Source organism: Pseudophryne corroboree, chromosome 1 (genome assembly GCF_028390025.1).
Source record: "Pseudophryne corroboree isolate aPseCor3 chromosome 1, aPseCor3.hap2, whole genome shotgun sequence".
Classification (NCBI taxonomy): domain Eukaryota; kingdom Metazoa; phylum Chordata; class Amphibia; order Anura; family Myobatrachidae; genus Pseudophryne; species Pseudophryne corroboree.
The window spans coordinates 1,171,436,757-1,171,453,372 of record NC_086444.1 but is presented as its reverse complement, the minus strand read 5'-3'; positions in this window follow the sequence as shown (position 1 = coordinate 1,171,453,372).

Sequence of the window (16,616 nt, the reverse complement as noted above, 5' to 3'; positions counted from 1 at the left end):
GGCCTGCGACAACCACCGCCGGGCAGTGAGGCACATGTGCATTGCGGGTGCCGCGCAGCCGCAGTCCCGACCCGTTCGCACCGCAGCGAAGAACCGCTGCGTGCGAACAGGTCGCAATGACCCCCAATGTACAACTGTATATTATAGGAAAGCAACGGCTCGTAGTTGAGGATATCGGATATTGATGTACAGTAGTGGTGGCACTAAGGGACATTTAAATGGGTTTAACACTCGGATGAACAATAATTTGCAGAAGGATTGAGGTTGGCAAGTATGCATTAAACCAGGGGTCTTCAACCTTTAAGACAGTGTGGGCCACATAAAAAAATGAAACGAAGCCGAGGGCCACTAAGCTATACTGCGGTATTTAGAATCTAAATTTTAATTTATGATTGTAATAAGACCTTTTCTAGACTCATAAGACCATAAAAAAGACTTCAAAAGATAATTATTGTAATTTAATGAATGAAACATGGTCTACTTTACCTTTGTTATTATAATAAGTTCATATCAGTGGGAAACTTGGCATTGTTTTTGCTTGGCCAGCTTGTCGATGTTGGCATCAATGTTAGAAGTCGCTATGCGCAGAGTATTCTCAAGATGTTGGTCTGTAAGCACTGAACTGGACTCATACGGCAGTATCACTGGACTGGTGGGTATAATGTGGGCATGCTTTCACAATATTGCTGCTGTCTGTCTGTGATGGGGGGAGGGAGGGTATGATAGCGCCTATGTCAAGACATAGGTGCTATCATACCCTTCCTCCTCCCCATCACAGACAGACAGCAGCATTGTCAAAGCATGCTCCCTGCCATCTCTGCTCTTAATACTTAATACACCCCCTGCTGGGTCCCCCGCCACGCCCCCTGCCCTCAATACTAATTTATTCACTGCCATGCTCAGGCTGCCGCACCCCCGTACCCGCCGCTCCCGCACGCCGGGTTCCTGCACTGCCCCCTGCCCTCAACACTTATACACTTTTATTCTCCTGCCGCAGCCCCCCCGCGCCGGGTCCCCGCCGCACACAGCCATGCTCAGGCTGCATACATGCTGCCGCACCCCCTCCGCTCCCGCCCGCCGGGTTCCCGCACTGCCCCCTGCTCTCAATGGTAACTTGCCGCACCCCCCCCAGCCGGGTCCCCGCCGCTCTCACCCACCTATTCAACACTGCAGGCGGAGGGAGACACAGGGAGGGAGACACAGTAAGGGTGACCAGACCACTGACCAGCCTAAGAGGAGCTACTCCCCTTCTTCACAGGCAACCAGTGACAGTGCGGAGGAGTCACATGACTCCGGGAAAGGGAAACATTTTTTTTTTTTTTTTTTGTGTTCATATGTGCGCTGCGGGCGGGCGCGTCGGCGGGCCATGGAAACCATAGCAGCGGGCCACCTGTGGCCCGCGGGCCACGGGTTGAAGACCCCTGCATTAAACTGACAAATAGGGGAATATTTACTAGTGTGGGTTTTCAGAAGGAGATCGTGTCCATGGCAACCAATCAGATTCTTGTCATTTATCTGGCAACTTTATCTATTTGATTGCTATTCTGAAAACCCGCACTTCAGTAACTGTATCCCTTAGTACATTGCCTCCTGTGAGGAGATGGTGGATGGTGCTGACATCAGAAAAAAAATTACAAAACGAACAGTTTTGATAATTAATAAAATATACTGTAACTGTATACAGACCAGTGATGTACAGTCAGGGAATGCCGGGGAGGCAGAGCCTCACCTGTCATTCTCCAGTATACTCCAGAGATTTGACTATAAAAATATTATAATAATACAAAATAGATATTTATAACTTATAAATATCATCTTTGTATAATTCTAATCAATGTTATAGTCAAAAGTCACCAAATTAGATGCACTCTGCTGGAAATACATGAACTATCGGGCTCTTACAGTATGTGTGAGTATAAATCTGGCTATGATTCTAGCCAGTACCTCCCCAGCCACTGACCTCACCGCACCTCACTGATACAGACATTACACTGATGGGAATTGGTGATGTGAGAGAAGTGATGACGGGGAGCTGTCAGATGTAGAACACCAGGATGTAAGAAATAACGCCCTGGCTACCAAGCAGTGGTGCTGTATGGCTGGGTACACACTTGCCGGTGTCACTTCAGATGTGACAATGTGCAATGAGCGATATCATCTGCTTTTCGTCAGTGACGGCATGCACCCACATCCAGGTGCATGTCGTCTTGTATAATACTAATATTATTAATATTAATAACCCGCGGGAGTACGCATTGTTAATGATATAGTGAATACACACGATGTGAACGATATATCGTCCGATCCACCACATTGGGCGATATATATCGGGTGCACATCGCCAAGTGTGTACCCAGCCTAAGACTGTATATCTTACATCCTGGGCATAAAAAGTTTCATTCTAATAGTTTACAGAGAAGAAAACTAGCAGCAGGGACGTGTAGTCAGGGGAGGAAGGGGAGGCAGGGTAAGCAGTGCCTCCCCTGTCATTAATGATTAAAATAATACAAAGAAGATACTTATGACACAGATTTTGTGTCATAAGTATATTTAGATGATTTAAATCATATTTATCCGTGTTAAAAGTGTTTCGGAGGCACCTCTGTCGGTGCCTCCCGCTGACAATGTAAAAGGGCCGGAAGGGGGGGGGGGGGCAAGCAGCGGGGAGTAAAATCCCATTAAAAACAAGCCCCTAGCATTAGTGCCTCTTTGACAGGGGCGTGCTTTCAGCACTTATGAAGGCACGCCCCTGTCACTGTGGATGAGGTGATTGGGCGCCGGTACTTTAGGGGTGCTGCTGAGTCTGGCTACCTCAAAGAGACAACCTTTTACATGGCACTGGTGGTGGCTGTGCGTATTATCACCCACAGCCACTGCTATGCCAGACCACACTGTGACCTGCAGCACAAACCCCTCTCCACATCAGCTGCCCTCACACTCGCTGTGTCTCCTCCCAGCCACCCTCCCCCTCGCTGCACCCCAGCTCCTTACTCCTGGAGACCCGCTGCTGCAGCTGCTTGGGCTGACTCACCCGCCCCCCGTATGCCGGATGGTGCTCCACCTCCTGCCGATCTATGTGCACTGGTGGCATGGGATTAGCAAGGGATCACAGTCACAACTGGCCCGACTAGAGGCTGCCCCTGGGACCTGCTGGACAGTGTTTAGCCTGGGTGAGTGTAAGAGATTGGGAGCGGAGGAGCGGGGGGGGGGGGGGGGGGTTGTAGGCACCGGTAAAAGAAATAGCAGTGGTGCACTGCAGTCAGAGATGCGGCATGAGCTATACACAGAGCTTCTGAGGGGAAGGCTAGCCCATAGTGACCACTGCTCCCTTCATCTCTGTCCTGACCAGTTGGAGATCTTGACAGGAGCACTGCTCAGGCGGGCAGTGGAGCTAGATTGGAGTTACCAGTACCAGGATGGTCCAGTTTGCTACCAGGAAGGTATCCAAGCCCTCAAGGGTCTAGGGCAATGCAGATCATGGGGTCCACGCTACAACTATGATTACTTGCGAAGTCCCCCCCCCCATGACCACATATACATACATACATATATACCAGGATCACCCGCTCCTCCACTCTTTCTTCAATGACGGATTCCTGTTCAGGCTGCTCTTGTCACCGGCGATCCCCGGAATTAACACCAAAGGAGGAGCCACGCTGCAGTTCCAGGCCCAGGTCCATGTAAGTAAATAGCACTATAATTGTCTTTCACTGCCTGTCCCCATTACCCTTTCCTTCTCTCTTTTACACTCTCACCCACTGCTACTGCTGCTAACCTCTCCCTGGCATCACCCTCTCCGTCACCCACTAATGTTGCCCTCTCCTTAGCGTCACCCACTCCCTGTCACCCACTACTGTCACCCTCTTCCTGTCATCACCCTCTCCCTGGCATCACTCCCTGTCACCCGCTGCTGCCACCCTCCCTTTCACCCTTTCCCTGGCATCACCCACTGCTGTCACCCTTTTCCTGGTGTCACGCTCTTCCTGTCACCTTCTCCCTGGCATCACCATCTTCCTATCATCACCCCCTCCCTGGCGCCCTCTCCCTGTCAACACCCTCTCCCTGGCGTCACTCCCTGTTACCCACTGCTACCACCCTCTCCCTGGCATCACCCTCTCCCTGGCATTATCCACTGCTGTCACCCTCTCCTTGTCGTCATGCTCTTACTGTCACCCTCTCCCTGGTGTCACGCTCTTCCTGTCACCCTCTCCCTGGTGTCACGCTCTTCCTGTCACCCTCTCCCTGGCATCACCCACTCCCTGTCACCCACAGCTCTCCCCCTCTTTCTGGCGTCACCCTCTCCCTGTCACCCACTGCTGGCTATTTTGTTGTCCAGGACTTCCATTAACTTAATTGCACCGTGGGTGTGGCGTGATTAAATGGAAGCCCTGGACAACAAAATTGCATTCATGTTCTCCTCCCACTCGCTCCCCAGTCCCAAACACAATTTTTTTTTCTATAAAAATGTACAATATATTAGCCGCCTGCTCATCACAAGTTTAATGAATAGGCAGGCTGCAGGCATTGACAGCGATGGCGGCATCGGACTGAGATGCAAATTAATGGTGGAGGGCCTGGGCAGTTGATGTGTGGGCGAGTTTGTAAGCCATTGGCGGTGGCGGGGGTAGCGGGCATCAGCTCAGGGGCAGTAGCGGGCATTGGCTCAGAGGCGGTAGGGGTCATCGGCGGGATTCGGCAGACATTATGGCTGCAGTGCCTCACCGCACGCCACTGACCTCACCGCACGCCCCTGACTAGCAGGATACATGCCTGGCAATGACATCTGTACCCACACAGCATAACAGGTGGAAAACATTTATTATTTAAATATGAATTGACAAATTATGTTCTTGTATGTAATTGTATCTTTTAAATAAAACCCACAAATCTGATCTACTGTAACTTCATCTTGATAATAGATGACATCACCAAATATAAAATCAAACGATTCAATTATAGGGCCTAATTCAGACCTGATCACTGTTGTGCAAAATTGCACAGTGGGCGATTATCGAATGACTGCGCATGCGTATGCACTGCAATGTGAATGCATGAGCCCAAACAGCGACAGAATGGTGTGAAAATTTTGATCACTAGGTGTACGCAAGTTGATTGACAAGAAGAGGACGTTTGTGGGTTGTAACTGCCCATTTTCTGGGAGTGTCAGGGAAAATGCAGGCATTCCCAAGCATTTTCAGGGAGGGTGTGTGACGTCAGCTCCGCCCCCGATCAGACTGTTTGTATCACACTGTAGGAGTAAGTCCTGGGCTGCACACACACTGCACAGACTGGAAAAAACATTTGATGGTGAGTGAGTTGTGAATACATTTGCAGCTGACTGGTGAAGTTGTCGCATGGCATATGCATGCATTCGCACACTTGCACGGGACGGGTTTTCACTCTCGATGGGCGGTAACTATCTGATCGCAGACCTCTGCAAATTTGCAGAGGAGCGATCAGGTCTGAATTAGGCCCATAGACAGATGCCCAATACTATACATAGCACAAACAATATAACATAGGGCTTGATACGGAGTTGCACGCAGCTCCTTACACGGGCGCAACTAGTGAATTGTAACAAACTGTTCTTGAGCCAACTGAGGGCCTAATTCAGAATGAGTTGTAGATGTGCAAAAAAGTGCACACCTACAATTCTTTAGTCTGATGGGGGTCATTCCGAGTTGATCGCTCACTACGGATTTTTGCAGCACAGCTATCAGGTAAAAAAATTGGTGAAACTGCTCATGCGCATGCACCACAATGCACACGCGCAGCGTACGGGTTCAAAGAGCATCGTTGCTGTGCAATGGATCTAGCGAAAAATCCATTCGCACAGCCGAACGCAAGGAGATTGACAGGAAGTGGGAGTTTATGAGTGGCAACTGACTGTTTTCTGGGAGTGTTAGAAAAAACACAGGCGTGGCCAGGCATTTGCAGGGCGGGTATCTGACATCAATTCCGGGTCCTTCGTCGCAGCAATCATCGCACATAATAAGTAACTACAGGGCTGGTCTTGTGTTTGTGGCTGCTCGGCTGCACAGGCGTTTGCACTCCTGCAAAGTGAAAATACACTCCCCCGTGGGCGGCGACTATGCGTTTGCACGGCTGCTAAAAGTAGCTAGCGAGCGATCAACTCGGAATGAGGGCCGAGATGCGGGGAGACGCCCAGCACAGGGTAAGTCCACCCCACATGCCAGGTCCTGCATGATTTAAAAAACATCAGGAGAAGCAGGTGTAACATCGCATCCAGTGACTGCAGCATGGGACATTTGCACCACCTGCACTATCCGAGGACTGTGTGTTTACCCACAAGCAAGTGTTATTCCAAACTGGTATTTTTTAAATTGTGTGTTTTAAATAAATCCTTTTATAGCCTCTATTGGGATGCAAGCCTTGTTTGAAGTGAAGGTCATTCCGCACAGATGAAAGATACCTTTATATGACCACGAGAAAGAAATGTATGTAAGTTTCATTCTAATTTTAAGTGAAGAAAAGCCTTGTTTGATGTGTTTCAAGAAACTGCTACATGAACTCGAGGCAGAATTTCAATGTAAGTTCTGTTCTTGAGAGAGCCAGAGATTGTCCAGATTTGAGAAGATACTAATGCATCAGAGAAACATAGCGCTGGTTTATTCCTTTCTTTTTATTTAAATGTAACATTGGTTGGAGGTGTAAACCGGGTATGGGACTCAGGGTCGAAAGAAAATAGGGAAAAGGGCCCTAATTTGCACACCTTAATTAGGTAGTGAGGTGCTACTCTGCTTGAGACTTAGTAAAGTGTACAGAGGGAAAAGGTAGCAGGTGACTATCTCACACTAGCTCAACCTGTAGTAACCAGAGGCATTTAGCATATTCCTGGCCAGGGCTATGAGCTTACCCACCGCATCAAGGTAGCCTCTCATTGGGTAAGTCCCTAACACTAACTATAGGGGTTCAGGTCCGGGGGGCAGGACACCCCAGAGCCACCCAGCCAGACAACCCTAGGGCATCGCAGGAGTGATAAAAGTATAGGGTTAAAGAGGTAGGAGCAGCTATTGCTGCATGTGTGAATTATGTGAGGAGTAAAGGAAAATTATGTGAAGGTGATACATATATATAAAACAAACTATAAGTGCCATGGAGTGATGAAATAGTGTTAAATTGCGATGCCCCAGGGACACCCAGCCACGGCAGGCACAGGGAGCCCCGCACCCCAGAGAATTCCCCCCATTATGGACTGCCATATTAAACAAAATGTAGGAGTTTTACCTCAGTGTGCTCATTCCAAATGTAAAGGCTAGAGTGTTGGACTATTTAAAATCAGAGGGGTGGGTGGGGCAGGGTGCTAAATTAGGATGAAGGCGTCTCCTACCTTCAAAAATGTATGAATACATCGGTAACAGAGGGAAAAGGGCCCTAATTTGCACACCTTAATTAGGTAGTGAGGTGCTACTCTGCTTGAGACTTAGTAAAGTGTACAGAGGGAAAAGGTAGCAGGTGACTATCTCACACTAGCTCAACCTGGCCAATCCACTTAACATTTTTCTTTAAGAGCTCTCATTTATGTGTGGGATGGTTTTCATCACCTTTTGTTGTACCTAACTATTGGGGTTTTTACATCAATTTGTTGTATAATGCACTAGACATGAATTGTTTACTCTTTGTCTTTGTTTTGTATACGTATTTTACCTATATACTATGTATACTGGGTGCTTAATATTCTGTTTTCTGTTTATTGTTTTTTGTTTATTTGTTCTTTCATTCCCGGAGCCTCTCAGGTCCTTGATAGAATGTTTTTGGGGGTCTAATGGCCTACTACCTGCCCTTCCTACAATTCGATTTATTGTTGTTCTAAAAACATTATAGTGCCTCTTACTCATATTTTTATATATATATATATATATATATATATATATATACATATATATTCATTTTCTCCTTTTGTTAATTAGTGTATCTAGATCATTTTTGTAGTAGGTTGGTGAGTGTTACTGGTCATTTCTAAGCAACTGACTAGGCCCCTCCAACAAGCCCAGGTAATCAGAACCCACTCGCCCCTCTCTGTGTGCTACTGATATACTGTTACTAGAACACACCAGTCACTGTCACACTGACACCACAGAGGACATCACACTGACATCCTGTCACTAGAATACACCAGTCACTGTCACACTGACACCACATATGACATCACACTGACATCCTGTCTCTAGTACACCAGTTACTGTCACACTGACACCACAGAGGACATCACACTGACATCCTGTCTCTAGCACACCCCAGTCACTGTCACACTGACACCACAGAGGACATCACACTGACATCCTGTCTTTAGCACACACCAGTTACTGTCACACTGGCACCACAAAGGACATCACACTGAGATCCTGTCTGTAGCACACACCAGTCACTGTCACACTGACACCACAGAGGACATCACACTGACATCTTGTCTCTAGCACACACCAGTCACTGTCACACTGACACCACAGAGGTCACGACACTGACATCCTGTCTCTAGTACATACCAGTCACTGTCACACTGACAGCACAGAGAACATCACACTGACATCCTGTCTCTAGCACACACCAGTCACTGTCACACTGACACCACAGAGGTCACGACACTGACATCCTGTCTCTAGTACATACCAGTCACTGTCACACTGACACCACAGAGAACATCACACTGACATCCTGTCTCTAGTACACACCAGTCACTGTCACACTGACACCACAGAGGACATCACACTGACATCATGTCTCTAGTACACACCAGTCACTGTCATACTGACACCACAGAGGACATCACACTGACATCATGTGTCTAGTACACACCAGTCACTGTCATACTGACACCACAGAGGACATCACATTGAGATCCTGTCTCTAGTACACACCAGTCACTGTCACACTGACACCACAGAGGACATCACACTGACATTCTGCCTCTAGCACACACCAGTCACTGTCACACTGACCAGTGCCAGATTAAGGTCCACATTGGCCTGGAGGTGAAATTTATGAAGGGCCTATTGTTTCCGTGCAGTGGGTGTTATTAGCGCTGCAGATAATTACTCGCAGTGTGGGCATGGGGGTGTGGTGCATACTACTGTACATCACTGCACTTCCTCCTACATCTCTTCACTATATCACTACTACACTACATCTCCACACTATGGGGCATATTTATCACAATCCACATCTGAGATGCAGATGTGATACATTTGACCAAAATCACATTGCGATAATTGAATACATCACAGGGATGTATCAATTATCGCAAAGAGGGACAGAGCTTGCGGGAAAGCTCTGTCCCTGCATTTTCGTAAAAATACCCTGAGACACAAGTGATGAGAGGGGCAGAAGCACAGGTGGTGAAGGGGGAAAGGACACAGGTGGGGAGGGAGGCAGAGATACACATGGAGGCAGGCACAGGTGTAAAATGGGCAATGCCATAAGTGGGGAACGAGACAGGTGGTAAAAGGCATGGACACACAGGTAGTGAAGGTGGCAGTAACAGAAGTTAAGAGGAAGGCGTAAGCACAAGTAGAGAGAAGGCAGAGACATAGATGGAGAGGCTTGGTTACGTCTGGGAGGCGGTGCTTCAAGTGGATCCAGGAGGCGGGGCTTCGGACGTGTCTGGGAGGCGGAGCTTCTGGCAGCACGGGTCAGGACGGAGCTTCTGTGCGGTCCAGTGGTGGTGCTTCTGCATGGCCTTTGTCTGGCCAGGAGAGGCTTCTGTTTGCCGGCTGGTGTCAGGGATCATGTGATTTCCACCAGTGATCGGGAGGTGAGTGAGCTGCTGGTGGTGACAGGAATTTTTTTTTCCTGTCAACACTGGCTGCACTGCAGGGGATACTGTGGGCCTATTTTCAATGGGGGGCCTGGAGCTGAAGCTCCATAAGCCCCATTGTTAATCCAGCCCTGACACTGACACCACAGAAGACATCACACTGACATCCTGTTTCTAGTACACACCAGTCACTGTCACACTGACACCACAGAGGTCATCACACTGACATCCTGTCTCTAGCACACACCAGTCACTGTCATACTGACACCACAGAGGACATCACACTGACATCCTGTCTCTAGCACACACCAGTCACTGTCACACTGACACCACAGAGGACATCACACTGACATCCTGTCTCTAGCACACACCAGTCACTGTCACACTGACACCACAGAGGACATCACACTGACATCCTGTCTCTAGTACACACCAGTCACTGTCACACTGACACCACAGAGGACATCACACTGACATCCTGTCTCTAGTACACACCAGTCACTGTCACACTGACACCACAGAGGACATCACACTGACATCCTATCTCTAGCACACACCAGTCACTGTCACACTGACACCACAGAGGACATCACACTGACATCCTGTCTCTAGTACACACCAGTCACTGTCATGCTGACACCACAGAGGACATCACACTGACATCCTGTCTCTAGTACACACCAGTCACTGTCACACTGACACCACAGAGGACATCACACTGACATCCTGTCTCTAGTACACACCAGTCACTGTCACACTGACACCACAGAGGACATCACACTGACATCATGTCTCTAGTACACACCAGTCACTGTCATACTGACACCACAGAGTACATAACACTGACATCCTGTCTCTAGCACACACCACTCACTGTCACACTGACACCACAGAGGACATCACACTGACATCGTGTCTCTAGCACACACCAGTCACTGTCACACTGACACCACAGAGGACATCACACTAACATCCTGTCTCTAGCACACACCAGTCACTGTCACACTGACACCACAGAATTTCCATCTTATTTCCATACACAGCCTCTGGGGGATTTCCTGTCACACCTCACCTGTCACTCTCTATATATATCTCATTGTACAGGAGACGTCTTATAGAGTCTGTCTGACAGCCCAGATACAGCAAGATGGTGTCTCACAGTTACCTGCTGGCTGTGATACTCATTTATATTCAGGGTGAGAGATTGGGGGCATTACATGGTGCTGTGTAGGGGAATCTATACATGTAACATAAATTTCCCTGAGAACTTCACGTCACAAGCCCGGATCCGAGTCAGGTTTTCCCGCCTGACTTGGAAACCAGAACGAGGCAAAATGTCATCATCCCGCTGTCGGATTCTCGCTGGTTTGGATTCCATATAAGGAGCCGCGTGTCCCCGCCATTTTCACTCCAGCATTGGAGAGTGTAGAGAAAGGATGTGTCTCTGTCCTCAGTGTCCTGCAGCAGTCCAGTGGTAGTGTCTTGTGCTGAATCAGTCCAGTCACAGTGGTGGTGTCCTCTGCTGCCATATGTCCAATTCTGCTGTATAAGTCCAGTCCATTGCAGTGGTGCTGTGTTATCCTGCATCAGTCCAGTGGTTGTGACCCTGTGCTGCTGTATATTTCCAGTGGTACTGCCATATGTGTCCAGTGATACTGCAGTATATGTCCAGTGGTACTGCCGTATAAATCCAGCGATACTGCCGTATAATTCCAGTGGTACTGGCGTATAATTCCAGCAGTACTGGCGTATAAATCAAGTCCAGTGATATTGTCATATATGTCCAGTGGTACTGCCGTATAATTCCAGTTGTACTGCCATATAATTCCAGAGATACTGCCGTATAATTCCAGTGGTACTGGTGTATAATTCCAGCGGTACTGGCATATAAATCCAGTCCAGTGATACTGCTGTATAAATCCAGTGATACTGTCATATATATGTCCAGTGGTCATGCCATATAAATCCCATTGTTCTGGCGTATAAATCCAGTCCAGTGATACTGCCGTATATGTCCAATTATACAGCCATATATGTCCAGTGGTACTGCCGTATAAATCCAATCCAATGATACTGCCATATAAATCCAGTGGTACTGCCGTATAAATTCAGCGGTACTGCCGTATAATTCCAGTGATACTAGCATATAATTCCAGTGATACTGCCATATAATTCCAGTGATCTTGCCGTATAATACCAGTGGTACTGGCATATAAGTCCACTGATACTGCCGTGTAAATCAAGTCCAGTGCTACTGCCGTATAATTCCAGTGATACAGACGTATAATTCCAGTGGTACTGGCGTATAAGTCCAGTGATACTGCCGTATAAATCCAGTCCAGTGGTACTGCTGTATAAATCCAGTGGTACTGCTGTAAAAAAAACAATATATAATATCACAAGGGAGCACTAAATAAAATACATTTATATATGTATGCCAATTTATTATAAAATATAATATCAAACAAACATCAGAAAAATGTATTTAAAATCGTTAGTAACACACTGATATAATGCGCTGCAAGAAATACGTCCATATGACCACAAATCTTATGTAAATGTCCACAGAGGTGTAATTCCCAGCTGGAGCTCCAATATAGTATGATTAAGCACAGTAAAGTGCTATTTTGTGACTCCAAAAGTGGACTGCTGAATTAAGAGGAATGCTCATATTTTTAAAGAACAGTTTTTCTGAAGGTAAAGGTTACAGCTGACAAGGTGCTCTTTACCCACAAAGCGGTTGCTTCTTAACCCTCTCCCCACTGCCTGTATTAAGCTCACCACAGCCGTGTGTAGGTCTCAGCACAGCCCAAGCTGAATGCGGTGATCCGGTGGTGTGCAGTGGGAGTGTTGGTAATGGCAATGTCCTATGGGGAGGCTCAAGATGGAGCAGTCCAGTGCCTGGTGTTATTAAACTGATGCCTTTCGCCACTCTTGGTGGCTTTTTCAAGAGTGGTGAAACGCATCAGATTAATAACACCAGGCACTGGACTGCTCCACCTAGCACGGTTTATTCAACTGGAAAATTTTCATTCAAACGACTGCACCATCCAGCACTGTCCATTGGATTGGAAACTTTCAGCTAAACTGCAACACCAGCAAAAGTCATATGTGAACCAGCATCCAACACTGCCACTGCCGTCGCTGACCAAGCTTAATCAATTGGACTCCTATATTTGGGACACAGTTTGGAAACCCCATATAGCTGGACTATTCCAATTGCTGATAAAATATGGCCATGTGTGAGTAATTACCACATAAATATTGGACATTGCTTTCCAAAAAGGTGCATCTATTGGTGGATTAGTCCTGTTAATTAATTGTTACCTGTGTGTTTCGCTTAATAGTTATGTTTCCTATCATATAACTGTTTTAACAAATTTGGATTAAATTGTTTTAAATTATATTCATTTAGCGCTGTTTATATCTTACTGTTCTATATTTATATTTCTTGGGGAGACTGACTACCTCCCTTTACAGCTGCTAGGAGAAACCGCTCATATATGCGCCTGTCTATATCTATCTGGATATATACTCCAAACGTATATTTAGTACCACCAGGTGATTTGTTTCAATGTATCACATCAATAGTATATAGATCAACACAACTGTGGATACATATAAAGAAGGAAAAAACATTGTAAATAGCAACAACAACAGTCATAAGTAACAATCTGGTTTTTCAAAACGAGCAAGACAAAATGTATAATGATATTACATCTTGCTTTGCTAATATAAGGAGAGACATAGGAGCAATTTTAGAATAAGAAACTAACCAAACACTTAGTTTAGATTGAAAAAACATTCCAGTCATATGGACAAATAGTCCAGTGGTCTAAAGCTTCATACTGCAAAGCAGAGAGACCAGGGTTCGAACAAAGGCATGCGCAGAACATTCTATAAGGGGTTGCAGCGTCAGAGGGGCGTGTTTAGCATCACCTACTGGGCGTGTCTAGCACCACCTATTGGGTGTATCTAGCACCACCTATTGGCACTAAAAGCAATATAAATTGCATATCACAAAGGGCGTGGCCACTACATACGGGGGCGTGTCAATATGACACGATACTTGGTTCTCATCACTCTGGGAGCATTCCTTTCCATTCCATATTCTCCTTACCTATATGGTGGTTACTTACAACAGGGAACCTCTTAAGAAATGTCCTCCTGGGCAGGAGGCGTCTTCAACAGTAATCACTATTCATGAAGGAAATTACCTGGTCCTGAAGATGGCTGTTTGTGTAGGAATATAACAATGCAACAGAGATTTAACCAGACTCATGTCACCTTCTGCCCCCTGCATCTCTCAGCCACACCATCTTCTCTTACCTGTGTCTCTCAGCCACATCCTCATCTCCCACCTGCGTCTCTCTGCCACACCATTTCCTCCCCTCCCTGCATGGTCTCTCAGCCCCACCATTATCTCCCGCCTGCATCTCCCTGCCATGTATCTCTCGCAATCCACCTCACTTTGTGTATCCGTGTCTCCCCCCTTCACTCTGTGCCTCTCTCTCTCTTCCACTCTTCATTCTGTGTCTTTCAGCCTCCCATCCTTCATTCTGTGTCTTTCAGCCTCCCATCCTTCATTCTGTGTCTCTCAGCCTGCCCCCTTCACTCTGTGTCTTTCAGCACCCACCTCCCTTCATTCTGTGTCTAGTGCCACTTACACATAATGCCCACAGTAGTAGTGTCCCTTACGCAATGCCCATAGTAGTGCCCCTTTCACAATGTCCAATGCAGTTGTGCTCCTTACACAATGCCTATAGTAGTAGTGCCCCTTACACAATGCTCACAGTAGTAGTGCCCCATTACACAATGCCCATAGTAGTAGTAACCCTTACACAATGGTCACAGTAGTTTATCCCTTACACACTGCCAACACTGTAGTTGTGCCCCTTACACAATGCCTATAGTAGCAGTGCCTCTTACACAACGCATATAGTAGCAGTGCCCCTTACACAACGCATATAGTAGCAGTGCCTCTTACACAACGCATATAGTAGCAGTGCCTCTTACACAACGCCTATAGTAGCAGTGCCTCTTACACAACGCATATAGTAGCAGTGCCTCTTACACAACGCATATAGTAGCAGTGCCCCTTACACAATGCCTATAGTAGCAGTGCCTCTTACACAACGCATATAGTAGCAGTGCCTCTTACACAACGCATATAGTAGCAGTGCCTCTTACACAACGCATATAGTAGCAGTGCCCCTTACACAATGCCTATAGTAGCAGTGCCTCTTACACAACGCATATAGTAGCAGTGCCTCTTACACAACGCATATAGTAGCAGTGCCTCTTACACAACGCCTATAGTAGCAGTGCCTCTTACACAACGCATATAGTAGCAGTGCCCCTTACACAATGCCTATAGTAGCAGTGCCTCTTACACAACGCATATAGTAGCAGTGCCTCTTACACAACGCATATAGTAGCAGTGCCTCTTACACAACGCATATAGTAGCAGTGCCTCTTACACAACGCCTATAGTAGCAGTGCCTCTTACACAATGCCTATAGTAGCAGTGCCTCTTACACAACGCATATAGTAGCAGTGCCCCTTACACAATGCCTATAGTAGCAGTGCCTCTTACACAACGCATATAGTAGCAGTGCCTCTTACACAACGCATATAGTAGCAGTGCCTCTTACACAACGCATATAGTAGCAGTGCCTCTTACACAACGCATATAGTAGCAGTGCCTCTTACACAACGCATATAGTAGCAGTGCCTCTTACACAACGCATATAGTAGCAGTGCCCCTTACACAATGCCTATAGTAGCAGTGCCTCTTACACAATGCATATAGTAGCAGTGCCTCTTACACAACGCATATAGTAGCAGTGCCTCTTACACAATGCATATAGTAGCAGTGCCTCTTACACAATGCATATAGTAGCAGTGCCTCTTACACAATGCATATAGTAGCAGTGCCTCTTACACAATGCATATAGTAGCAGTGCCTCTTACACAACGCATATAGTAGCAGTGCCTCTTACACAATGTCCACACAGTAGTTGTGCCCCTTACAGAATGCTCACACAGTACTTGTGCAACTTACACAATGCCCACTGTTGTAGTGCCCCTTACAGAATGCCCACAGTAGTCGTGCCCATTACACAATACTCACACAGTAGTCGTGCCCATCATAACATTACAGAATGGCCACTGTAGTTGTGCTCCTTACACAGTGCCCAGGTGGCACGGCATGATGTCATCAAAAGGCGGAGCCTGGAGGAGGTTTCTCCGTCCGTGCACCCAGGCCAGTGCGGTCAGTAAAGTAATTAATAAACACAGCACTACACATAACAGTCCTGATCGCCACCATTTATACTCTGCGCATACTGTATGATATTGAATAAGGCAAAACGTGCTGACGTCACACCGTGCTCCCTCCTGCCCGCCCTGCACTGTGCACCTGGTTGCCCTGTGCTGTGTTCCTGGCTGCAGTGTAATGTGCTGATGTCACACCACGCTCCCTCACGCCCACCCGTCCTGCGCTGTCCTGTCCTCCCGCCCACTGCCCACAAACCCACACACAGAACTTGAAGTGTTCTGTGGCTGACCGCTGACGGAGTTCCGCAGGATCAGACAGCGGCCCACATAACAGTGGGAAATTCCCACTGACATTACTGAGGTGAGGATGTGACCATCTGTTTACTAAAAGTCGTGTATGTGTGTGTCCCTTCCCCCCTCATCCATCTTTCTTACATTCCTTCTGTTTTTTGGGGGAGAAAGTGTTAATTAACCCATTCATTGGCAAAAAATAATTGGCGAAAATAATAAAAATACATTTATTTATATATATATATATATATATACAGTATCTCAGAAATGG